The sequence below is a fragment of the Lissotriton helveticus genome, chromosome 12 (genome assembly GCF_964261635.1).
Source record: "Lissotriton helveticus chromosome 12, aLisHel1.1, whole genome shotgun sequence".
NCBI lineage: Eukaryota > Metazoa > Chordata > Amphibia > Caudata > Salamandridae > Lissotriton > Lissotriton helveticus.
The window spans coordinates 194389697-194416321 of record NC_136073.1 but is presented as its reverse complement, the minus strand read 5'-3'; the positions used below and the strand labels follow the sequence as shown (position 1 = coordinate 194416321).

General features: G+C 45.0%; 1 protein-coding gene across 2 annotated transcripts in view; it reads right to left on the bottom strand.

The window, feature by feature from the left end:
• The window catches only part of LOC144799736 (meckelin-like), a 347109-nt gene that overhangs the window by 100101 nt on the left and 220383 nt on the right, over positions 1 to 26625 (bottom strand). The gene's annotated exons all lie outside the window — the stretch shown is intronic.

The following is a 26625-nucleotide window of genomic DNA, read 5'->3' as shown; positions in this document are numbered from 1 at the left end:
AACACCCTACTATGGCCGGCTTCACATATTACTCCTCTCCACATCAAACTTTCTCTAGAATCGATATGATCTGGGCAACAGACAACATCTTAGAAAACTGTGAAATAGAAATCTGCCCTAAGGTCACCTCAGATCATAACCCGATATTGTTTGAATTCAAAAACCTAGACACCCAACTAACAGCCCAGCAGTTTACATTCCCCAGATATCTACTAACGGACCCTAATTTTATCTCTGGTATTAAAAAACACATACAGGAATACATATCATTGAATATCAATTCTACTGCTATCAATTATGTATGGGATTCATGTAAAAGCAGCATCAGAGGCTACACACAGCAATATATTTTTAGGGACAATGCTGAAAAACGAGGGTTAGAAAAATTTACTATATCAAATATTTCTTTAGCTGAGCAACAACTCTCAGACGCTATAATACAAGGCAAAACCAACATCAAAGAGCTAAGCTTAGGACTTATCTCACTAAGGGCATCACTAAAGAAAACTCTTGGGGAAAAATATAGTTCTAAAATACACAAATATAAACTTGCACAATATGAAGGGGGAGACAGAATCGGGAAAATTCTGGCGTACAAGGTAGCTGACAAAAAGGCCAAAACTATTATAAAAACTATAAAAGGACTTGATTTTAAAGTGTATAGAAAACCAGAGCAGATTCTGGAACAATTTGCTAAATATTATTGCCACCTTTATACCCCAGAAAATATACCCACTCTAGAAGCAATAGAATTATATTTAGAAAAACACACACCTGAAAGATTGGACCCAGAAATAACCAGACCACTCGGTACTAAAATCTCTATTGAGGAAATTGGCAAAGCTGTACAGGCACTCCCCCCAGGCAAGGCTGCAGGGGAATACTGTTTGCCTGTGGAGATTTATAAGATCTGTGAACAGGAATTACCCCCTTTACTCAAGCAAGTGATAGACTCTGTGGGGGAAACAGGAGGTGCCCCTGTTTCATAGCGTACTGCTAAAATAGTATTCTTTCTAAAAAAGAATAAACCACCGGAAGAACAGGGATCATACAGGCCAATTTCACTAATCAATACTGACGCTAAAATCTTCGCTAAAGTACTAGCAAATCGCTTAGCTCCTATAATGCCGGCCCTTGTCAATTGCCAACAACACGGATTTGTGGTCGGTAGAGACACCACCACCCATGTCAACACTGCAGTAACCGCTTTTGATGTTGCTGCGATTACTCTCACCCCACTCGAAATGGTCATGCTAGATGCAGAGAAGGCATTTGACCGAGTGGGGTGGGAGTATCTCTGGGCAACACTAGTGGCTTATGGTATACAGGGGCAATATCTGGGATGGATCCAATCTCTGTATGAGACACCTACAGCAATAGTTAGCTATTTGGGGAATAACTCAGATAACTTTTCAATAAAAAGGGGCACTAGACAGGGGTGCCTTCTTTCACCCCTGCTATTCGCTATAGCCTTAGAACCGTTTCTAAATGCATTAATTGCTCAAGAGCACATAACCCCAATAGAACATGAAGACATGTGCTTAAAAATCACAGCCTTTGCCGACGACATAGCTATATATACTACTGACCTGGCGTGGGCTATACCTAAAATAATCCAGGAAGCTAGCGAATTTGGCGATATTTCAGGATACAGACATAGGGGCCGATTAGGATGGAGGATTTTCCGCCTCCTCCGGGCCGGCGGAAGCCACCTCCGGCCCGGAGGAGGCGGAAAATCCTCTGCGGAGGCTCCAAAGACCCACCGCCAAATTAGGATGGCTGGTGGGTCTGGAATTCCGTCCGCCGCTTTTCCGCCGCGGTCGGCTTCCGACCGCGGCGGAAAAGCTATAACATGGCAGGCGGTGTCTATGAGACACCGTCCGCCATATTATGATGGTTGTGTAAAACTGCTTTTCCACGGCGGCTTTTCCGCCATGGAAAAGCATACGGACATTCACTTTGGGGGCCCGTTGCGGGCCCCCTGGGTGAATGGGGGGTGCACATGGGGGGTACCTATGGTACCCCCCTGCATTTGCGTGCACAAAGCAGCAGGCACCGTGCGGTGCCTGCCGCTTTGTGCATGTAAATGTAACACATGCTTTTTTAACATTGCGGCGGGTGCAGCTTGTAGCTGCACCCGCCGCAATGTTAAATATAGAGGATGTGACCGCCACCCTGGCGGTCACATCCTAATCAGCACGGAGGGAACGCCGCAGCCCTTGCGGACGTTCCCTCCTCCTCAAGGGTGGCGGACGGACGCAAGTCCGTCCGCCATCCTAATCGGCCCCTAAATGTCAACAAAACCCAAGTGATAGCGAATCATCAACCTACACATCCGATAACAAGGCTTTGTTATAACGCTACCTATCTAGGAGTGAAACTTACCTCTAACATCGAGAAAATTATCCCATTAAACTATGATCCCCTACTCAAAGATATTACTTCTACGCTTAAAAATTGGAATAAAATACCACTCAGTCTGATTGGACGTATTAATATAATAAAGATGAAGATAGTACCGAAAATACTATATCTATTTAGATCTATCCCACTACAACTGAATAAATCATACATTAAGAAAATAGAAAGTATTTGTAGTAGCTACATTTGGGGATATAAAAAAAGCCCGCAGGTCAATGATGGCATTGAAACTATCTATCGAAAAAGGAGGACTAAATTTCCCAGATCTAAAAATTTACTTTTTCGCCACTTTTATACAACGCATACGCAGCCTTCTGTCTAAAGATACCCCTCTATTCTATCACAAATTCATGTTAGGACTGCAAAGCAACCAGTTCCTATTTAGGGTACACGATCCAAATTACTACAAGAGAGTCAAATTTAAGACTGCTAGAGCCATTAAAAGAATTTGGGATCAAATCACAGACACTGATAAAATCTCTTTTTTTAATGCTGAACTACCAATATGGGGGAACCCAGGGCTGCCAAACATTTTCACTGATGCCGCTTGCATTCAATGGATAGACCAGAATATTAATAAGCTAGGGGATCTCTATGGTCCAGACGGTCTTCTAAGCTTCAATACACTAAAAATATTTTATAAAATTAAAGACACTACGTATTTTAAATACATACAGATACAAGACTTCTTGGTCAACAAAAAGAAAATTGAGAGAGTAGAACACTCAGATATTCTACAATTTATCTACTCTAATCATACTAAAGCTATTATTAGTAAGAGCTATACTCTTCTTAACAAAGGCCAAGCAGGCGACTGTGGGAATATGGCAGACAAATGGACCAATTGGTTGGGAATCAATATCAACTCCAGCCAGATCGCGGGCTCACTCAAACAAATAAATCGAGTGGTCCAGTCCTCAAATTTAAGGCTACAATTTTATAGGACAATTACTCAAATATATTATACGCCTCAAAGAATCTCTAGCTGGACCTCTGGCAATATTTCCAACGAACGTACCAAATGCTCAAAATGCAACATGGAAGCAGCAGGCATAGAGCACATGCTTTATCAGTGTCCAAAACTTACAACCTTCTGGTTGGGAATAATTGGCGTTCTTAACAAGAAGTATATAACAATACCTGCACTCTCTGCTCATCTAGTTCTGTTAGATATACAAGACACTAACAGCAACTACAAAGACCTGATATCAATTATTTTCGCTTGTGCCAGATTGGCCATTGCGCGGACATGGATCTCGAAAGAACCCCCTAGCGTCACGGAATGGTGGTATCTTATCCACGAAATACTTACTATGGAACTCTCATTGGCTAAATTAAGAGGCCCTAAAGCATTAAAGGAGGGGAAAAATATGGGGAACATTTATTAACTAAACGGACACACATTCTGTGAGACCGACATTCTATATCTTTTTGTTATGTTTCAGACCTTCTAGTTAACTGGTATTGTAATCTTTTGGGTTTTTTTCTCTCTCTCTCTATAATGACAATAATATGTACAGAGAATTATGTATATATGTACAACTAAGGTGATTTCATTATTGTATTTACGTCTTTTCTTGCAATAAATAAAAAGATTTAAAAAAAAAAAACTCCAACCTCAGAAGATCATAGTATGTGCTCATTCCTGGGCCACACAGTCTTCATTCACTAAGCAAACTTCTTCAGAGAAACAGTGTCTCTTTTCACCAATATGTGGACTATACCAGGTTATGCTTCAGAATTAACTACCCAAATAACCTCAAGAGACTTGCTACTGCCATCTTGAAATATAGACTTGGATAAAATGTATTATGTTAGATCAACTCTCACCTCTAGCATAAAGAAAACTGACTGAATACATCAATAATTTGAACAGCGATGTTATTTCATTCAAACTCCTCACCTCAGCAAAGTCATTTGAATTATTCCTATATTCTTAGCTTAATTTTGACACGTATTCCATATTCCATAGCACCAACTATCAACTGAGAGTCATAAAATGTAACAGACATTTGTCCCCTGGTCTGATATAAAGAACTTGGGGTCTGATTTACTAAAAGGGTTTACCCATTCTGTGTTATGTGTATTTGTAAAGTAGACAATCACCCATGAGGGTATCCTGGCACCGAGCAGGTGTGTACCACTAGCCCTGTGTTTGGTCGGCTGGTTAGTTAAAAAGCCACATCTTCAGCTTCTTACAGAATTCAAGATAAGAGGAGGAGGCTCTGGTGTGGAGTAGAAAGTTGTTTCATGCTTTAGGAGTGATGTAAGAGAATGCTTGTCCTCCTGATCAACTCTGTATATATGTGGGATGTGTGCAAGTAGGAGTCCTTTGGAGGTGTCTGGGTGGTCGGTGGAAGGAGATGCAACTATTCAGCTAGATGGGGCCTGAGTTGTGCACTGCATGTATGAGGAGTTTTAATTGAGTGCATTTGTGTATCGTGAGCTAGTGTAGTTCCCTGATGTGTGATGTAATGTGAGTTCTTTGTGGGAGGTTGAGGAAGAGTCTGGCTGACAATTTCTGCATTGTTTGTAGTCTTACAGTGAGTTGCTTGAGGATCCCTGAGGATGCAGTAATGGCATTAACGTAAGCAGTCAAGTCTAGTTTGCTGTCGATGATTATTCTGAGGTTCCTGCCATGGGTTTTGGGAGTTGTTGTGGTCCCGAGTTCGGCCGGCCATTAGTTGGAGTACCATGGTGAGGGGATCTTACCAAAGATCACTACTTCTGTCTTCTTGGTGTTGACCTTGTGACAGTTGGCTTTAATCAAGTTAGCGACTTCAGTCATGCAGGCGGTGAACTTGTTTCTTAAGCTGCGAGTCTTGTCCAACAGGGAGAGTACGAGTTGTGTTTTATCTGCGTAAGAGATCATGTTGGGTGTGCAGATGACATTGGCCAGGGGGATCGTGTATGCAATGAAGAGGGTGGGGCTGAGCAATGAATCTAGAGGCACTCTGCAGATAAGCTTGTAGGCTTCCAATTAGTAAAGTGCCAGGTTGATAGCTTGTGTTCTATGTGTAAAGAAATAGCAGATCCAGCAGAGGACGGGTCCTTGGATGGGACCTGATGAGGATAGGGAGTGAGGCTGTGTCAAATGCTGCAGAGAGGTCCAGGTGAATGAATGTTGCAGTTCCTCCGCTGGCAATGAATATGCGGATTGCTGGACCTGGTCTTTTTTTCAGGGTTATCCCCAAACCTTTTGCCTTCTTCCTCCTATTTTTTCTAACCTGCTTTTGTTGACTTCAGGACTCTGGGTACTTTCCAGTGCTAAAGTGCATATGCTCTCTGTCTAAGTTGTATTGGTGACTGGTTTATCCATGATTGGCATATTTGATTTACTATTAAGTCCCTAGTGAAGTACACCATTGTGCCCAGGGCCTGTAATTCAAATGCTACTAGTGGGCCTGCAGCACTGATGGTGCCACCCTCAGGAGTGGCCCTGCAAACATGTCCCAGACCTGCCACTGCAGTGTCTGTGTGGACAGTTTTGAACTGTCATGTCCACCTGTCAAGTGCAAGCACTTGCCAGGCCCTAACCTTCCCTTTTACTACATGTAAGGCACCCCTAGGGTAGGCACAAGGTATCCACAGGGTGCAGTGTATGTGAAAGGTAGGACATGAACTGGTTTGTTGTACATGTCCTGATAGTGAAATACTGCAAATGTATTTTTCGCTATTGCAAGGACTATCTCTCCCATAGGCTACTATTGGGGCTGCCTTGTAACATCTTATAAATGTAATTTCCAAATGGGAAGAGATATAGATTTGGAGTCCCTGAACTCACATTTTAAAAACACATCTTTCAGTTTAGTTAGAAAATGTCACTTTTAGAAAGTAAACCTTTTCTTGCTTTACCATTCTGTGCCTCTGCCTGACTGTAGAATCCATATCTAGTTTATGCTGACAGTTGGGCTGTTTGTGCATTCACTCTAGACAGTCACACAGAGGGAGCTGATGTGTGCCCCTGCATACCCGGTGGACCATCACCAGCTTGATGCGTCTTCCTGAGCTAGAGTGCAGTTTCTGCAGGCACATGCAGCCCACAGTGGCAGTCTGTATGTGTTTGGTGAGTGGTCCCTTAAGGTGGTACAATACATGCGGCAAACATTGAGACCAGAAACCCCAAACCCGGTGCCACTAAGACTTGTAGTATCTCAAGAGTACAGGGAGCTCTTACTCTCTTTAGCTCATGACATCCCCTTGGATGGGCAGAGAAAACCAGACCTGAGGTTTTGTATGGAATATAGGAGCCTCAGTGCAGTAACCAAGACAAATGCACACCCAATTCCCAAAGCTGATGAGCTAATTGACAGGTTGGGGGCAGCCAAATTCCTGAGTACATTTGATTTAACATCGGGATACTGGTAGATTGGTCTGACCACAGGAGCAATAGAAAAGTCAGCATTATCAGCTCATGGTTATGCTCTTTGAATTGAAGGTTGCCCCTGCCACCTTCCAAAGGCTGGTGAATAAAGTCCTTGCTGGGTTAGAGACGTTTAGTGCAGCATCTCTAGATGATATTGTTGTTTATAGTTCCACTTGGATAGATCACCTGTTCAACCCGGTGAGGGCCCTGAAGGGTCTAAAAGCTGCAAACCTCACTATCAAGGCAAGCAAGTACCAGGTAGCACCTGACTTATTTGCATACTTGGGCCACCTTGTAGGTGGAGGCCAGGTTCAACCTTTACAGACAAGATCCAGACAATTCTGCACTGGGAAGCTCCGACAACCCAAGTCAGGACATTCTTTGGCATGAATTCGTACTACAGGAGGATTGCAAACGGGTATGGCACCATTGTGACACCCCTCACAGAGCTTACCTCCAAGAAGATGCCAAAGACTGTAAACTGAACAGTGAGCTGTTGAAAGGCTTTTAACACTCTGATAGAAGCAATGTGTCTGCCATCCATTCTTAAAGCTCCAAATTATTCAAGTCAATTCATAGTGCAGACTGATGCCTCTGAACTTGGGAATGGAGTGGCCCTTTCCCAGATCAATGATATTGGCAATGAAAAGCCTATTGCTTTTATTAGCAGGAGTTACTCCCCAGAGAGCAGTGTTGGAGTGCCATTGAGAGGGAATCCTTTGCTGTAGTTGGGTCCCTGAAGAGGTTGAGACCATACTCCCTTCCTTGTCCAACGTGATCACAAGCTTCTCAGATGGCTGATGCACATTAAAGGTGAAAACACTAAACTGTTAAGGTGCTCCATTTCCCTACAGGGTATGGACTTTACAGTGGAGCACAAACCTGGTACTGACCATGCCAATGCAGATGGCTTTTCCACTAACATGATGAAGACACTCTTGGGAAAGCTTACTCTAATTCTCTTTCGTTTGTGAGCTTGCGTAGGAAAATGCCCCTTTTTGACATGCCCCCCCCTCTTTTTTGCCTGGTATCTGTAGCACTTGTGACAGACGTGCACTGGGTTCCCAACTATCTAGGTCCTCATTGCCAGATCTCTTCCCCTAAACAGTACAGTTGTTCCCCATTTGGCCATAACTTTCGCACCCCTGCACGTCCCTAGCTAGTAAATGGTACCTCAATTACCCAGGGCATGAGTACTAAGGGACCTCTCACCTAACTCATGCAAACTGCCATTGCAGGCTGCATGTCTTGGTACAGATAAAAGTGAAAACATGACATGGTGAGGTTCCGTGGTTTTCGGGACCGGACTCCATTTTGTTTGCGTTGTTCATAACGCCATTTTGTGTTGCCCTCACGTAGGCCGTGGAGGTAACCGAACGAACAAAGTTGCATGGGCCTCATTGTTCATGTATGAATTAAACAGGCCCTTTTCTGACTTGTGAGTGAACTGCAGGACGCTGACCTCTTCACCTGAAATAGACCCTTCACGAAGCCAATTTCTCTGGCTGATCGTTGTCTGAGATTGCCAATCAATGTTCAGGACCTCGTTAACCTTTAGTTTCCTTGCACATATCTTATCCTAATCAACATCTGAATTGTTTCTTTCCTTACGACTTTTCATTACATGGGTAGTGCTTTCAATTATGGGTTTGTCCGGCTTGTGGAAATTGAATTTGGGACATTCCTAATAATTAACTTTTGGGTTGGGTTACTGTAAGTTGGGTTTTTGTTAATGTGATACTCAGTTAGAAAATGTGTCCTATTGGTCAGAATTTTGCGCAGTGGGTGTACATTTATAATGAGTTGTACACCGTGTTGTATTGCTGGGTTTACTGTTACTAGCTGCTGCTAATAAATTTGATCTCTGACGCCACCTAGAAGTATTCCGTGTCTCTGTTTGCCAAGACAGGAGAACCCGAAGACTTTGGGCGTGTCCCTGGCGCCGCTGGGTTCTAAAACCCGGTTCTTCAGTTGGCGCCCAACGGTGGGGCGACTTCAGCAGTACCGGTCCAAGCCCGAGGATCGTGAGGAGCCACGTGAGGAAATTCTGGAGGAAGGCCACCACTTCATTGACCCCTGCATGTCGACGTGGACCGAAGGTCTTTTCTGCGAGGCTTCCCGCTTTCCAACGGCTACGAAGGACTGCTGCCCTGACTGTCGCCCTGTCTTGGACCCTTGATTGATCCTTTGTAAAGCGAGACGATAGACGGTCTTCTGGTGGCGTGACAGATATTTTGGTTAAGTATAAGTGGGTCGCTCCCACGATCTTTGTTTTGGTTCTTGGTTTTGATTTGGTTCTTGCAAAAATTGAAGCCGAGGGGCTCGTATATTTACGAGTGTATCGATAGTTGATAACCCCTTGAAGTTTGAAGCTAGATTAGTGAGCTATAAGATGCCTGGTCTTAGCAAAATTAGGAAATGGTTTAGTTGTGGTTGCAACAGGGATTCCCGATTGGAGGATTCGTGTCCGATACCTCCGGTTGGAACTCCAACTTATGAGCTCTAGTCAAAACACAGAGTGGGTCCTATTGCTTATAATGAAGTATGGGTCCGCTATACAAGAAAAGATGCTATTTTACGATGGCCTCAAGATGGTAGTTTCAAATTAAATATTTTAGATAATCTGGAAGTTGCGCTATTTAAGAAGAAAGCCCGGCCGGCAATGTTTGACTCTTTCCGCCTCTGGCGAAAGGAAGCCAAACAGCGTGAAAATAAGCAAGCAAAGAGAGATAGGAAAGATAAGAATATGTCAGTACTACAAGCTGCTAGGCAGTTTAAGTCAGATGAGGAAGATCGAGTGTGTGAAGTTTTAGATAGACCGCGTTGCATGGCCATAGATAAATGTTATCCGGCCTTGCCGTCTTCTCCTCCGAAAGTGACGGAAGACCCTGAAAAAGATCCTTTGATGTCTCATTTACTGAGATTGCCACCTCCTTATGTGCAGGATGCTACTGCGCCTCCATTACCCCCGGTTGTTCCACCCTTTGTTGTTCAACCTCCAGCTGTTGTTCAGCCACCCGGTGCTCCACAGATGGTTTTGCCTCCTACTGCGCAACCCACTCTAGGGTCGCAAGCTTGCTTCCAGCTTTGCCTCAAACTCCTTTGCCTTCTGCTTCTGCATCTCAGACTCCTACTGCTCTTGTTCCTACTTTGTCTCAAGATTTTAACTTTCCTGTTTTTACGCCTACTTCTCCTTCTGCTCGAAAACGAATGACAGAAACTGTTGTTAATCTGTTGTCTCCATTGTTTGGGCCACTGAGTATGACCCCTGTTTCGGAACGTAAGCAGAGTCGTAGTCAGCCTCCTAGTTCCGAAGAGCGAGCAGTGTTGGATCTGTTGGCTCGTAGATGGATTTTAAATGCTTTCAGGTATAATTTGCCAGCAGTTATGGATGTTTTCTTTCAGTGGGAGCCGCCTAAGCAAAGGTATGTTTTCGATGTAATGTGCGCTTTTCTGTGACAGGAATGGGAAGATAATGAGTTGGGTTCAATTCCGCAGGAAGTGCTTGATGTTCAGTCAGAGTTTGCTAAAGGGACGATAGTGGAATCTGATGTTACTGATGCTGTAGAGACGATACTTGCCTTCAGAACTAGACTCCCGTCTCAGCCATTGTACGAACCTGATCCTTCTGTTAGGAGGAAAGTGAAGCAGTATCCTATGAGAGAAGTTCTCCCTGTATGGAGAGAGGCAGTTCTGGCTGATGTCGGTTTGGGTATTCAGGCTGCAGAAGCCCAATTTCAGCGAGTATGGGTACATGTTCCATGGAAGAGAGCAGAGGTCTTGGCTCTTAAGCAGACCTTACCTGACCCTCGTAAGAATCCTGCTGGTTAATACAAGGAGTTGTCTCAGACAGTTGAAGCGTGTATTATGAATTTAGCTGACATAGACATGTTAATGGGTAATGTAGTTCCTCAACCTTTGTGGGCGAAGATTCGTCATGAAAATCATGCGGCAGAATTAGGAGATACGTGGGCTAATATTGTTGCTGCAGATGGTCGGCAGGTTGGAGGTGCCAAACCTGAGCCCTTAGTTGCAGAATTACCTGGTAGGATTATTAATTTAATGAAAACTATGATGCCTCCTTTACGAGTGAATTGTAACAAGTTAGCAGCATGCAAACAGAAGAAAGACGAGAGTGTGTCTGATTTCTTCACTAGGTTTGTAGAAACGTTTATCGATCATAGTGGTCAGGACATGAGTACTGAAGGTGGTCAAAGGTTCTTTGTGGACAAATTTGTCTTTAATTTGCTTCCCGAACTTTCTAACAAGTTAAAGGACTCAGAGTTCATGGGCTGTTTCTTCGTCGGCCCAGATATTGGCTACTGCACAATATTATGAGAATAGGGATAAAGATGAGAAGGATAAAGCAGAGAAGAAAACTAAAGATTTAAAGACGAAAGTTCTTTTGCAGCAAGCTTATCCGCCTCGTCAGAATCAGCCTCAGTTTCAGCAACCTCCACAGTTTCAGAGATTGTTACAGAAACCTGAGCCTTATGCTCCGCGATTCTTTCCTGGTCCTAATCAGTGTGCTTATTGTAGAGAGGAAGGTCATTTCAAGAATAGTTGCCCGGCTTTGTTACAGCGTGCGCATGGCGTATCTGGTCAGAGAGGTTGTGGTGGTTTCCAGCAAGCTCCTAGGGGTAGGGGACGTGGTGTGTTACCTCAGAATGAGCGTTCCTCTTCCCTTCAGAATTCTGCGAATTATTTTGACAGACAGAATGTTCCGAGTGGTCAGTCTGCACAGTACTATGTTGATGATTATTATGTCGAGAGTGAGAGTGCTGGTTATAATGATAGTTAGGACAGCCATGGGCAAAGTAAGGGAGTAGTGTCAGTTCCAGTAGATCAGAGTGGACCTTATGTTGAAGTGACTACATCAGGTGTGGTACAACCTTTTCTTTTGGATACTGGTGCGACAAAGAGTTCTATTATGCACTCTAAACTTCCTGGCGCACCTTTCTCTGGCTTGCCCAATGTTTCAGTAGGATTTTCAGGCGCCCCAGTTTGTAACCCGATTTCTAATCCTTTGCCCCTTTCTATTGGCCCTTGTGAATTGGAAGCTCCTCTTATTTTGACGACTGGTTGTAATGAGAATCTGTTGGGTTTGGACTTGCTGAAAAGATTGTATGCGACATTACATTGTTCTCCTTCGGGAGTACATCTTACCCTAGGTAAGAAAGTGATTTATGCGATGTATTTGTCTAAAGATTGTCTTCCACTGGAATTGCGTTCTCTTCCTGATACACTTTGGGCTACAGGTCCCAATGATGTTGGTCTTTTGCAAATTCCACCGTATGTTGTTACCCTGAAATCGAATGCTAGGCTACCTCGTATTCCCCAATATAAAATATCGAGCGATGGCGAGAGAGCTCTATTAGCGATTGTCTATGATCTGGTTGAGAAGGGTGTAGTTGAGGAAACGAGAGGTAATGTGTGTAACAGTCCGGTTTTGCCTGTCCTTAAGCGTACTGATGCTTCTCAGCCACCTGTGTACCGGTTTGTGATCGACCTTCGAGAGGTCAACAAGATTGTGGTGCCACAGTTTCCTGTTGTCCCGGAAATCACTGCTTTGTTGACTCTGATTCCTGCTTCGGCAGCCTGGTTTTCTGTTATTGACCTGAAGAATGCTTTCTTTAGTATTCAGATTGCTGAGGAGAGTAGGGATATTTTTGGCTTCTCTTTAGAAGGACGAAGCTTCCGGTTTACGAGAGCTCCCCAAGGTTATTGTGAAAGTCCCGCCATCTATAGTCAGGGGTTGAAAACTCAGCTTGATAGCTTTGTGTTGCCTACTGGTGCTACTCTTATCCAGTACGTTGATGATCTGTTGGTTGCAGCTGATGACAAAGAGATTTGTAAAGAGGCTACTCTTTCTTTGTTACGACATTTGTCTGACCTTCATCATAAAGTGTCACCTTCGAAGTTGCAGTATTGCCGACAAGAAGTAACCTACTTAGGTCATCTGTTGTCGAAGGAGGGAAGAAGGTTGACCCCAGAACGAATTCAAGCGATTGCGCAAATGAGTGTACCATCCACACAGAGAGAAGTGCGCGCTTTCTTAGGTATCACCTCGTATTGTAGACAATGGATCCCTAATTTTTCCCTGCTAGCGAAACCTCTGTTAGCACTGACTCTTAAAGATACTCCGTATCCTCTTCCTTGGTCTGATGATTGTCAGAAAAAGTTTTTCTGAATTACGTGATGCATTGTGTTCGGCTCCGGTATTGGGTACTCCTGACTACAGTAAACCTTTCACGTTGTACGTGCACGAGAGAGAAGGTTGTGTATTGTCAGTGTTGACTCAACAGTTCAGAGACAAGCAACGCCCATGTGCGTATTTTTCAGCGACGTTAGATCGGGTAGCTAAAGGGTTGCCGAGCTGTTTGAGAGCTACAGCGGCAGCGGCTGTTTCTATCCGACAGTCTGCTGGTTTGGTATTGGATAATACGTTGATTGTGATGGTCCCACATGCAGTAGATACTTTATTGAACAGGACCAAGACTCAGCACCTTACTAGGGCACGTCTGTCAGGTTATGAGTTGACACTGTTGGCTAGCCATGTTCACATTAAAAGATGTAATGTGTTGAATCCAGCTACGTTGTTGCCGATTTCTGTAGAGACAGATGTTCAGGAACAGCATGATTGTGTTCTCCGGACAGAGGAGGAAACGAAGGCTAGAGTTGACCTAAAAGATACTCCTCTTGAGAATGTTGATGGTACCTTATGGGTAGATGGTTCGTGTTTTAAGCTTCCGAATGGTGAAACGACTGCAGCATATGCCATCACAACTTTACATACAGTTGTTGAAACAGCACGCATAGCACAGAATTCTGCGCAAGCAGCAGAGTTGATTGCATTGACTAGAGCGTGTGTATTGTCAGAGGGAAAGCGAGTGAATGTTTATACCGATAGCCAGTATGCGTTTGGTGTTGCCCATAGTTTTGGACGTTTGTGGAGAGAAAGAGGATTCCTTACTTCCCATGGCACAAAAATTCAGCATGGGCAGTTAGTGAATGAACTTTTGGAATCTCTTACTCTCCCAAAGCAGATTGCAATTGTGAAGTGTAGTGCGCATAAGAAAGTTGTGGACGATGTTGGTCGAGGGAATGCGTTTGCGGATGAAGTTGCGAAGGAAACGGCGAGAGACATGATGAGCCGTATGTATGTGGCAGGTCCTGCAAGATGGGTTGTGGAAAGTGAAATGTGTGAAGACACAATAGAAAGTGTGAAGATGATTCAGGCTGAAGCTACGGAAAAAGAAGTGAGTACGTGGAGAGAAAGTACGGGTATGTTGGATTCGACAGGTTGTTGGGTCGAGTTGTCAGAATACCAGCGTTGGTTGTTGCCTGATGCGTACGTGCTCCCAGTGGTTACTATGGCTCATGGAATGGCTCACATTAGTTCGAAGGGGATATGTAAGTTGTTGGCTCCAGTATGGCAGAATGCTGGAATTCCTAAATGTGCTGAGAATGTTGTGAAGCATTGTATGATTTGTCTGAAGTATAATCCTGGTAAGGGAACTCCAACTCCAGCTGGTCATTTTGCTCCTCCGACGTATCCATTTGAAGTGATACAGCTAGATTACATTCACATGGAGAGATGCAACAATTCGAAATATGTCCTTGTGGTTGTTTGCGCCTTTTCCAGATGGATAGAGGCCTACCCCCTAAAGGATAATACTGCCTTGTCTACAGCAAAGGTTTTGCTCAAAGAGTATTTCCCTAGATTTGGTTTGCCGAGAATTGTATGGTCGGACAATGGGAGTGAATTTGTGGGTCGAGTCATGAAGAAAGTATGCGTTGGTTTGGGTATCAGGCAGAAGTTCCACGCTGCGAATCACCCCCAGTCATCTGGACTTGTTGAGTGCTATAATGGCACGTTAAAATTGAAACTAGCTAAGATTCAAGCGAGCACTGGTCTTACATGGCCAGATGCCTTGCCGTTGGCTCTTTTGTCAACAAGGACGACAGTGCATTCTCGTGTGGGACTTAGCCCATATGAAATAGTTTTTGGTCGTCCAGCGAATGTTTGGGGTGTGCCTCGTCCTAAGAAATACAGTGACTTTGAGTACCCTATGTTGGTGGATTACTTACATGACTTGACTGCTAAATTACGTGTTCTCCACCAACAGGTCTATGACAGTTTGCCGACAGCTACTGCAGATCCAGGGCACATGATCCAACCTGGTGATTTTATCTTGATGAAGAATTTTCAGCGATCCAAGAATTTGGAGCCGAGATGGACTGGTCCCTATTTGGTATTGCTGGTCACTAGAACTGCTGTTAGAGTAGCTGGTAAAAAGAACTGGGTGCATGCCACCCATACGAAAAAAGTTCCATTGCCCTTACCGTATGATAAGTGGGTGAGGGATGGAATAGCTGACTCCGAGTGTGAGAGGGTTCCTAGATTCGCACCTTTTAGTGATGCACATTTGACATGGACTCAGTCGGAACGCGAGGATGATGATGTTCTGCAAGCTGCTGTGCCTCCGTCTCTCAGACTCGACACGACAAATCCGGAACTCCTCTTTAAGGATCAGACCTTGCCTGGCAAAGAGCGCTACAATCTGAGATCGAAAAAGGACGTTTGAAATGGACAAATAAATCTGATTTTTTTTTTATGTAGTGAATTACACCTTGTCAGATCAAGAGACTTTTTTACTTTTTCTTTTTCGAGTCACCATCCGGACTCAGCTGCAGGGTCACGGTATAAGTTCTTAAGGGGGGAGCCGCGTATTGACACAAGGTCTGTGGTTTAGGGTCGTTAGTACGATCTTGACGCACACTTAAGTGAAGAAGGAAAATTGCCGTGAGCAGCATGTTAGAGGATGGAGTCATTTGAGCCTGACAAGGGTGTTAAAAGAGTTGATTTCAGAGTGCAAATGTGTATATTGGTTCGTAGCAAATGTTTTTTAATAATGTGTTTTCTTATGCTTTTGAACATTACGTTGGTTTGTGTGGGTTGGATTTTCTATGCATCACAACAGACGCTTGCATCTACCTCCCAACCTACTCTTTCTTTTTCTACTGTTTCTTCACATGAGTTTCATACGTTGCCTGAACATGGACACGAAGATCAGAATTTGTGAACAATTTGTTTATACAGATGTTACATCAGCATCAGCTAGTCGTAAATACCACAAATTGTTGGGTTTGTGGTCTTATGCCGCATACGACAGATAAGGGGATGCCATATTTGGTTTAGCCTTTTTCGCCTAATGGGTCAGTATGGGCACTCCAATCAATGTTTATCTATGCAAATGAAGCATCTCCTGTACGTTCTGTCAAAGATAATGCGAATAATAATGCTCTGATACAGGGAATAGTAGATATGGTCAGAGATATTGATGCATATAATGCTATCCCTAAAGATGAGGTACGAGCATATGTTGGTTGGGACAAGACGAGATATAGTATTAGTCTGACAGAGAAAGAGAGACAGAAAAGGTCTCCTGCTATTTGGATTGTACCCCACCGAGGTCATCTTTGTCTGCAAGGTAATGGTCAGAATCCGAGAGCTCAGCTTGGTAAGAGTGTGTGTGCTCACACCTATGTCTATACTTCCCAGAAATCTCCACCGTTCGTGCCAGCTAAAGGCATGTATTTTGTTTGTCACGACAGAGCATATACATGGTTGCCTTCTGATTTTTCAGGCACATGTTATGTGGCATTTTTGCTTCCCCCTACGTATACAGCTGCTTTCAACTACCATAAGACAAGATATGGTAGAGGTGTTATCGATGCGAAAGATACTGTCGCACAAGAAGCTGGAGACTTCTTTAAGGGTTTCCTGCCCTTTTAGGGTCCTATGGCTAATGGTAGGACAATTTGTCAGCTTACGAGAGTGGTCGAGGCCACTATAAATGAGACTGCAGGTGCCCTTAGGAATATTACAGCTGAGCTTCGAGGGGATCGCCTTATGACATTACAGAACCGCTTTGCTTTAGATATTATACTTGCAGATAGAGGTGGAGTATGTAAATTGATCGGGTCTAGTTGCTGCGTTTTTATACCAGATAACGCCCCGACAGTGTACCAAGCCATCTTGAGGTTACATAAGTCCGCTGAGTCTATACATGTAGACAAAGGGAATTGGTCGTTGATAGGATGGTTTTGGGAAATGCTGTCCAAATGGGGATGGAAGATTCTGATGTTCCTTGGTATGGCTCTAGCAATCTTTTTCTCGTGTTGCTTATGCATCCAGTGTGGTCCCGCCATTTGTAGTCTTTGTGCTACAATCTGTGTGAGAAGACCTGTCCCGAGAGAAGCGAAGGATAATAAGATGATGTTACAGCAACACCTTGATGACCTGATGAGAATAGATATAGACCTGGATTCAGATTGACGTGAGTTTAGGTCATTGCCTACGTAATGGCAAAAGGAGGGTCTGAGGTTCCGTGGTTTTTGGGACCGGACTCCATTTTGTTTGCGTTGTTCATAACGCCATTTTGTGTTGCCCTCACGTAGGCCGTGGAGGTAACCGAACGAACAAAGTTGCATGGGCCTCATTGTTCATGTATGCATTAAACAGGCCCTTTTCTGACTTGTGAGTGAACTGCAGGACGCTGACCTCTTTACCTGAAACTGACCCTTCACGAAGCCAATTTCTCTGGCTGATCGTTGTCTGAGATTGCCAATCAACGTTCAGGACCTCGTTAACCTTTAGTTTTCTTGCACATATCTTATCCTAATCAACATCTGAATTGTTTCTTTCCTTACGACTTTTCATTACATGGGTAGTGCTTTCAATTATGGGTTTGTCCGGCTTGTGGAAATTGAATTTGGGACATTCCTAATAATTAACTTTTGGGTTGGGTTACTGTAAATTGGGTTTTTGTTAATGTGATACTCAGTTAGAAAATGTGTCCTATTGGTCAGAATTTTGCGCAGTGGGTGTACATTTATAATGAGAATATTGTGTATAAAAGTTGATGTCTTGCTCTATGAAATTGAACAGTTTCTTGAGTTGTACACCGTGTTGTATTGCTGGGATTACTGTTACTAGCTGCAGCTAATAAATTTGATCTCTGACGCCACCTAGAAGTATTCCGTGTCTCTGTTCGCCAAGACAGGAGAACCCGAAGACTTTGGGCGTGTCCCTGGCGCCGCTGGGTTCTAAAACCCGGTTCTTCAATGGCACACATCCCTGTATGCTATGCCTGCAGACACTGCATGCAGTATAGGTAATCCACCCCTACAACAGCCTTACATCCCTAAGGCAGGATGCACTATACTACATGTGTGGCATATCTGCATGAGCAAATATGCCCCTTTGATGTCTAGGCCAATTCTTAGTTATCACAAGTGAACAGGGAAGTCTTTTTAAGTACATGTGCTTGACACTGGTAAGATCCAGTTCCCCAGCTGCATGATGGCTTCACTGAAATCTATGGTGTTTGGTACAAAACACCTTGTATTAATAAACCTACACTGATTCCAGAGGTGGATTTATTAACACATGCACCCAGTGGGCAGCTTAGAGGTTCCCCCTGAAAACCTACCAGACTCAAGTGTGCTGGCTGATTGGTGTCGACCAGCCTTTATTTTTATTTTATTTTGAAGGTTTTATATAGCGCTAGCTCCACCCGAGGGTATCAGAGCGCTTTACATAACAGAGGTAATATTCAGGGAAGCAGCAATAACAGTGTACGCAAAACAAATTCAATGGTTGGTTAGATACAGATTAGAGGAACCATTTAGAGTACAATAGTTTGAGGAGAACAAATCATATATGCAGAGCGTCAATTAAAAGAAAACACTGTTGGACTTGGCCGTTCTGGCAGGTTCACCCCTGAACTTTTTGCCTTGTATTATTAGATAATTATAGTGATTTCTGGTCTTTGCGCACTTTAACACTGTGGCGCAGTGTAAAGTGCGTGCGCTCTCTGAGTCCGTGTGTGAGATTGGCCTGCCCTCCCATAGGAATGCATGAGGATTGTATGTGTCCATGATAGTTCCTGATGTGTGGGGAGTGCAGGCTCGAGTTTGGTATGTGCGGACTCGTGTGATTAAATGCTGCGCAATGATGTGTGCGGCGTTATTGTGTCTAGTGTGGAAGTGCCACTTCTAGAAGTTGGTGTGCCTGTGCAGTGAATGTGCTGGCTTGTGATTGGCTGGAGCTGGCTGTTGAGCCTGGCTCCAGGAGTCAGGATGGGTCTGCCCCGGTGGTGAATGGAAGATCTGCATGAGGGATGTGAGGGAGGAGTGCACCTGGGACCTGAATAGGGCTGGGCTTTCCCCTCACAATGCTGGCTCCACCCCCTGTGGTGTGTCTGATGTCCCTGACCCATCCTGTGAATAGGCAGAGGGGCTGAGCAAAACAAAGTGCTCAGGAACCAGTTGTATCTGGTTTGCCCCTTGACTGCACCTTTGTAGACAAAGGATTCTCTGTATAAAAGAGGGGCTGTGACCCCATGAAAATGTTCTTGTTTCATGACTTGAATCTGCCAGGGGCGTGCAGCTGCTGGGGCCCAGGGGAAGGCTTGTCTCCCTGGGCCCTGCCCAGCCCCTGGATGCTGGAAGACTTCTTGGGGACTCCTCTGCCTGGTCTGGAATGACTAGGGGATTTTTCCTTGCCCCAGGATCATTTCTTGTTCTCCTGGGACCTTTTGACTGTGTTTTCCTTGCCCCCAGGACTTTTGCGCTGTCTTTTGCCTTGGGAGCCTGGGGGCTGAGCAGCGCAGCGCTGCAGCGTGGAGCTACACTCAGTTTCGAGGGGGATCCCGACGTAGGGATTCCCCCGCTGTTGGTGACTAATGGCACCCTGCATTATGCCCGATTCTTGTTAATCTTAATTTAAGGGTGCCACCCCTTTTTATAGGCGCCTTAACGGGTGCCCACCCCGTTTCTACGTTTTTCTTGTACTTCGAGGGTGCCCACCTCTCGTTATTGCTCCCGAGTATCACCGCGGTGGCCCTCACGCCGCAAAAAGGAAGTCAGGCGCCGGGGTGCCTGACGATGGGCGAGACTTCCGGTTTGCGAAGGAAGTCCCGTCCGCTGCCGCGCTGTGATTGGTCGCCCGGCTGGGAGAAGAGACGTGCTGCCTGAGGAGCCACGAAGGCTCCACATGAAGTCCTGGTCCCGAGATGGGGGACCGGGTGAAGAGCAGGGAGAAGCGTGCGCACTTAAAAGGCGGGGCTCCGATGAGGAGAAAGAGCCCCGCCGAGCGCTACCGCCGCACCGGAGAGAGAAGTCCCCCGCGAGTAGCCCGGTGAGTACAAAAGGGCTGGGGGGCTCCGTGGGGACTATCGGTGCTGCCAGATCCAGGCACAGCACCAAGGGAGGCAGTATTCGAGCGGCCCGTTTGGCAGCGGGCCGCTCCTCCGTTTTGCTCATTGTTTAGCCTAGAGCCACGAAGGCTCCAACGATGGCCTGTATTTGTTTTAAAAGTCCCTGTGAGGGGCTTGGGGGGCCATGTTTGTTTGAAAGGCCCCCAGAGGGGCCTTTGCTGAGCCCCGTGGCTCCTACCTTTTCATGTTTGGAGAGCCAGATGGCTCTCTGGGGCAAATCAGTTCTTTCAGAGCCAGAGGGCTCCAACGTTGCGCAACATGTATTCCTAGAGCCTAGAAGGCTCCCGTGTTAGGCGCAGTTCTGTTCTGGAGGGCTAGCGGGAGCCCCTGTCACAGTTTTGTCCTACAGCTGCCCAGCAAGTAGTGGGCAGCTACACCGTATAGGTCTTTTCTTTCCAGGGACATGTACTTTGGACTCAGGAGTGAGTCGCACTCCTTCATCCTCATTGGTCTTCCCCAGCTGCGCAGCACTTAGTGCCAGCTGCAGCCTTTAGGCCCTGTTCTTGTCCCTCAGCTGCCCAGCAAGTAGTGGGCAGCTGCTACATTTAGGTTTTGGCGCAGTGGCGCAACCTGGACCTTGATGTGAGTTCTGTGCTAATTGTGATTTATGCGCTAATGCTTTGGGTGTTAGGAAATGTACTGTGTGTAGTATGTTTTGCGCACCCTGTCTTCTCTACACCGCTGAATGTGTTCTTATGCATCATGTGTCTTACCTACACCGCTGAATGTGTTCTTTATGCATCATGTGTTTTATCTACACCGCTGAATGTGTTCTTATGCATCATGTGTCTTACCTACACCGCTGAATGTGTTTTTATGCATCATGTGTCTTCTCTACACCGCTGAATGTGTTCTTATGCATCATGGGTCTTTCCTACACTGCTGAATGTGTTTTTATACGTCATGTGTCTTCTCTACACCTCTGAATGTGTTCTTATGCATCATGTGTCTTACCTACACCGCTGAATGTGTTCTTATGCATCATGTGTTTTACCAACACCGCTGAATGAGTTTTTATGCATCATGTGTCTTACCTACACCGCTGAATGGATTTTCATGCCTCATGTGTAAAGCTTCTAGCCTATACCTCTGAATGTGTTTTTATGCATCATGTGTGAATCTTCTGCTTGTTCTATGTTCTAAGTACTAGTTCTACCAAGTGCTTATTCCTGACAGTGGTCCATGCGTCCCTGTCCCATGTATATAATCCCCTGTAAATTCTGCCCGTGCCTATGGCACAATGTACATCCTGTGATTCTGATTCTGATGTGTTCTGATAATACAAAGGCTATTTTTATATAACCTTGTGTGGAGTTCCTTTTGTGGGGGGCCTGGGATGTTGTTGCTGGGGGTGCGTGTGCAAATGCTTTACACATTGCCTCCAAGATAAGCCTGACTGCTCGTGCCAAGCTACCAAGGGGGTGAGCAGGGGTTATCTTTGGCGGGTGACTTCCTTGCCCTGACTAGAGTGGTGGTTTCTGCCTGGCTTTGGCGCAAGCCTCAACCAACCAGAAATCCCATTTCTAACAAATAATGTCATAGTAGACAGCTATTTTACAGTGTGCAAGGAAGACATTGGTTGGAGGAACAAAAAAGGTTGAATACGGCAGTGGGGGAGAGAAAAGTCAGAAAAGGAGAGAAAGGGGCTACATTCCCCAATATTTAGTGAGGAAGTGTATTTTAAGCTTTTTTTTAAAGTTGGCATATGAGGGGTTGCAGCGAAGGTCTTTGGGGAGGTTGTTCCAGATGGTAGGGGCCTTGCCAGAGAAGGAGCGGGATTGTGAGTAGCTTTTATTTAGTAGAGGGTGTATGAGGAAAAGAGAGAGGGCTTTGTGTGTGATGCAGGCAATTTTAAAGGAGGATCTACCTTCAATGGGGAGCCATTTGAGGGCCTTGAGGGCAGGTGAGATGGGGTCGAAACATTTACAGTTAGTAGTGAGTCTGGCTGCGAGGTTGAGGACGGATTTGATGGTGGCAAGGTGGATTTTGGGTTACCAGAGAGAAGGGCATTTCCGTAGTCAATTTTGGAAAAGACCAGTGATTGGGTAATAACTGTGAGGTCTTCAGCCGAAATAAAGGGTTTGATTTTTTTGAGATGCCGGAGTGTGAAAATTCCCCTTTTTGCTGAATTTTTAATATGGGAGTTAAGAGTAAGATTATTGTTGATGGTGATGCCGAGTGATTTGACAGATCCAGCAAGGGAGAGAGGGCAGTTTAGGGCGTTGAGATCCGCGATCCATGATGGAACGGGGAGAGGGTTGTTTTTGGGCGAGAAGAGGATGATCTCAGTTTTGTTAGGATTGAGTTTAAGATGGTTGTTGTGGAACCAAGTTTGGATCTTGGTTAGTGTTGTGTTGAGGTGTAGTATGTCAGAATGGGATTTTATTTTATAGTACAGTTGAGTGTCATTAGCGTACAGGTGATAATTGATTTTGGCTTGTTTAAGTATCAAGGTAAGGGGTTCCATAAAGAGGATAAAAAGAGTAGGAGAGAGGATGGATCCTTGTGGTACACAGAGGGAGACAGGAGTTGGGCTAGAGAGACAGTAAAGGCAGTCTTGAATTTTAATTTGTTGTGTTCAATGTTGGAAGTAGGAGGTGAACCAGTTAAGGACAGTGCCATTAAAGCCAAAGAGTTCTTTGAGTGTAATAAGTAAGGTAGAGTGGTATACTGTGTCAAATGCAGCGGTGAGGTCAAGAAGTATGAGTAGGAAAGTCTCACCCTTGTCCAAGGCAAGGTGTATGTCATCGACTATGTTGAGTAGTGCAGTTTTCGTGCTACAACCTTTGCGGAAACCAGATTGCAGGGGGTCAAGTACGTTGAAGTTATTAATGTGATTGTCCACTTGTCCACCACAGACAGGTTTCTGACCCCCCTGCAGGTGAGAGCCTACGCTCTCTGGCGGGTGGTGTTCTCACCTCCTCCAAACAAGATGGCTAAGTAATCAGCATACCAAGGCAGGTGGCATCAAAGGCCTCTGCCGCCTTTGATATGCGACTACGGTACTGCCAACCTCTTTCCCTGGGTTCATTTGGAACCAGGACAGGCGAGAAATTAGATATACAGGGAGGCATTATGCAATACCAGGCCAGTCATACCCCTAAGGTGAACTGCCTGATGTGCCCCCTTTAGGATAGTTCGACCATCTTGGTGATGGCAGAATTAGGAACTCTGGGACAGGGTTATACCTACTTCCCACTGGAAGTGGTCATATAGGGGGTGTAGTGACCTCAACGGTAGGTAGCCCATTGGATAACACCCTTTGCTCCCCTTAATGCCCCTAGATCTAGTATTTAGGGGAGACCTGGGCACCAGGATTGCAGATTCTGATGAGGTAAGAAGGACACCGAAGAGCAAGAACTGAGGAGCAGCAACTGACTTGGCATCAGTCCTACCAGCTTGCCTGCTGTCCCCTGACAATTGCACCAAAGATGACTCATCCTGCAGCTGCTCTGCCTCCAAAAGCCTGGGAGGACTGCCAGCACTACAAGGGGCACCCAGCATCTCCTGTGGAGTAGCGGAGCTACTTCCCTGCACCCTGCAGGCACCCAAGAAAAACTGGGAGGACTCTGGACTGCAAAAACCTGAAACCGGAAAGCACCACTGCACGTGTGCTGAAGTAGGCCAACGGTGCCAAGGAGGTCCTGAGACCCCCATAGTCGAACCCCACATTGGGTTTGCTAAGACTGTACTCCCAGTCGCCGCCAGCTGCCTCTTTGTGCAGACCCCCTCAACCGCGAGTGTCTCCTGCAGCATGGACCAGATGCCTATAGACACCACTGCAACCCGAGCCCTACATCCCAAGGAGAAGTGGACAAAAGGTGTCCATACGTGCCCAAGCATCTCATGGACCGAGCTCCCCTTTGGGTTTAACCAGACTGGTTTTCCCAGTCCCAGCTTGCAGCCTCTTTTCCCCCAGGACCGTTTCACATGTAAACTAATGTGGCACCCAAAGCTGAAAGCAACTCTGCACCCCGTCGGACCAGTGCCCACCGAGGTGACCTGTTGGTGCTGCGTTAGACCTTGCCCCATACTTACTATAACTCCAGAAGATTGCTCCTCTAAGGCGCTGCTAAGTACCCATATGCAGTATATGCATTTACCCCATAGGATAACATTACTGTATTAGAGACAATACAAGTCTCTAATGCAAAACTGCTATTTTAAAAAGTACTTACCCAAGAACAAATTTCTTGGTTTCTATAATTTTATTAAAATATGTGTTATCATTTCTAAATTGGTGTGGATCTCCTTATTGAGTGTGTGTGGATCATTTATTGACTGTGTATGAAACATATGTTGAACACTCTCCCTTGATAAACATAAGGCTGCTCCACCACACTACCACAAAAGAGCACCTTGGGATTGTTTAAGCAAGCCCTGTCCACTCATAGGGATACCTGGACTCTCTTCACAATATACCACTTTTTGGTATATTATACAAAGAGCCAGCTCCCTAAAAGTGGGCATAACCTGGTCCCAGAATTCTTAATTCCACAAAAAACAAGATGGTGTACCCCTTCTTTCGTGGAGCACATCAGGTAGCCCACCGTAGGGATATGACTAGCCTGGTGGTGCAACCCGCCTGCTGCGTAGCTAGTTTCCCACCTGTCCTGGTTTCCAATGGACCTCAGGGCAGGGGTGGAATCTCCCAGGTCTGGGGGAAGCTGGGGTTCCATATTAAAGGTTCCAGGGGCTTTGAAGCCATTGACTTTAATATGCTAAATCACTAGCCATACTGTTGGAGGAGGTGTGAACACCTTCCTCCAGAGCAGGCATTGCTTTGGGCCTCCACAAGCACAGGCTGTCACCTGCAGGGGGTCAGAAACCTGCCTGTGGTGGCAGGCTGGAGGATACCAGTCAGCCAGCACACTAGATACTGTTAGGTTCTTCGGGTGCATGTCATAATAAATCTATTACTGCAACGGTATAGATTTATTTACAGGGGTGCTAAAGTATGTGTGTGTTTGTCAATTGTACCACAGTTGGACTTTTTCCACCTTGTTTTAGTGAAAGAGCCCCGGGACTGCAGCCTGGTTAGCAGACTTCAGTGCACTGTCAGAGTCGAAAACAAGCACCTAGTAGTTCTAATGGGGGCAAAAAGGGGGGGGACAACCGAAATTAAATTTCAGTTTCCTACACATGCTTTATGCTCTTCTCTTTTATTTCTTCCTCGTGTTGAAGTGAACCATATTTCCAAGTTAGTACTCCAGTAAGATCAACTCCACAATGTATGAAAACAACTTAAATAAAATAAAATGAAAATGGTACACTAGGGGGCTGCTGAAAAGATCAATCATCTCCATGGATATGCTCTGATGCTAAATATAATTTAGGTACTCTTTCTGAAACAGGCACCACATGTTGTTGTGAAACAAATTCCTTATGCTGACTGCAAGTGCTTGCATCACACAGAGTTTTAACTCTTTCTACAGCACCACACTAATGCCTCTGAAACATGATTACTATTATGGGATTCACACCCCTTTATTATATTGCACCCACATATACATTTTATTATCTGTTATAAATGCCTCAGTACACATCCAACCAACAATGAGAGGCTCCCATTTATTCTATCTTTGTTCTAAGGGCTTGATATTTACTGTATGAACTGACTGCCTAGAAGAAGTTATACCGACTGGGACACTCACAGCAGAGGGAAGGCAAGACTACATTAGATTAATAAACACTGCTCTACTGTTTGCTCAAAGAAAGCTATACAATTTGCTCTGGCATACAACAGTTCTCTTATGCACACTGACATTGAGAAATCAAGCACGCTAGGACACTTTTGCACCTTCCATCAACTGGACACTACAGGTGGGCGAGCTGAGTGAAGCTTGAGCCTGAAGTCTGGCTCCGTCTCATCTTGAGGTCCCATTTGAACCTCAAGCCCATAACGAGCTGAGCTTTCATGTGCCACTCTCTCTTTACCCCTATGCACAAAGAGGTAAAAACAAAACAATAACATCTGAGGTAAGAAGGAGAGACAAATATATACCCATTTAGTGGCCTATTTGTAAAAAGTAAAACCAGCAAACCTGGAACAGTTGCAACTTCTCTGTTTAACCAAATAATGTGAAATTAGGCACCTTTTAATATTTGAGTTCCTATTCACATTTGTTTAACACACTCGCAAAGGGGAAGGTGTTCCCAAGGGACCCCTTCAACATTGAGAATGTAAATATTTAATATTGTTTAAGAGCAGGCAGTGGTCCCATGTGCCACTGCTTACTCTTAAAAATGAAAGATTTTCAAAGTTTCTTTTTTTTCTCTTAAAACACACCCTGTTTTCCTTAAAGGAAAATGGGCTGCATTTAAAAACAGAAAGATTGCGTTAATAATAAGCAATCACAGACATGGTGGTCTGCTGACCTTGGCAGGCCACTATCCCTGTGATGACTGTGATCCTAATGGGTCCCAAACTGCGACCAACTGTATCAATATTCATGAGGTGGGTCGATTTGTGACCCACAAGGAATCCCTAAATGAAACTCAGAGTTTCATAGATTAAGAATACTAATTTCCTAATTAAAATTCGGAGAGAAT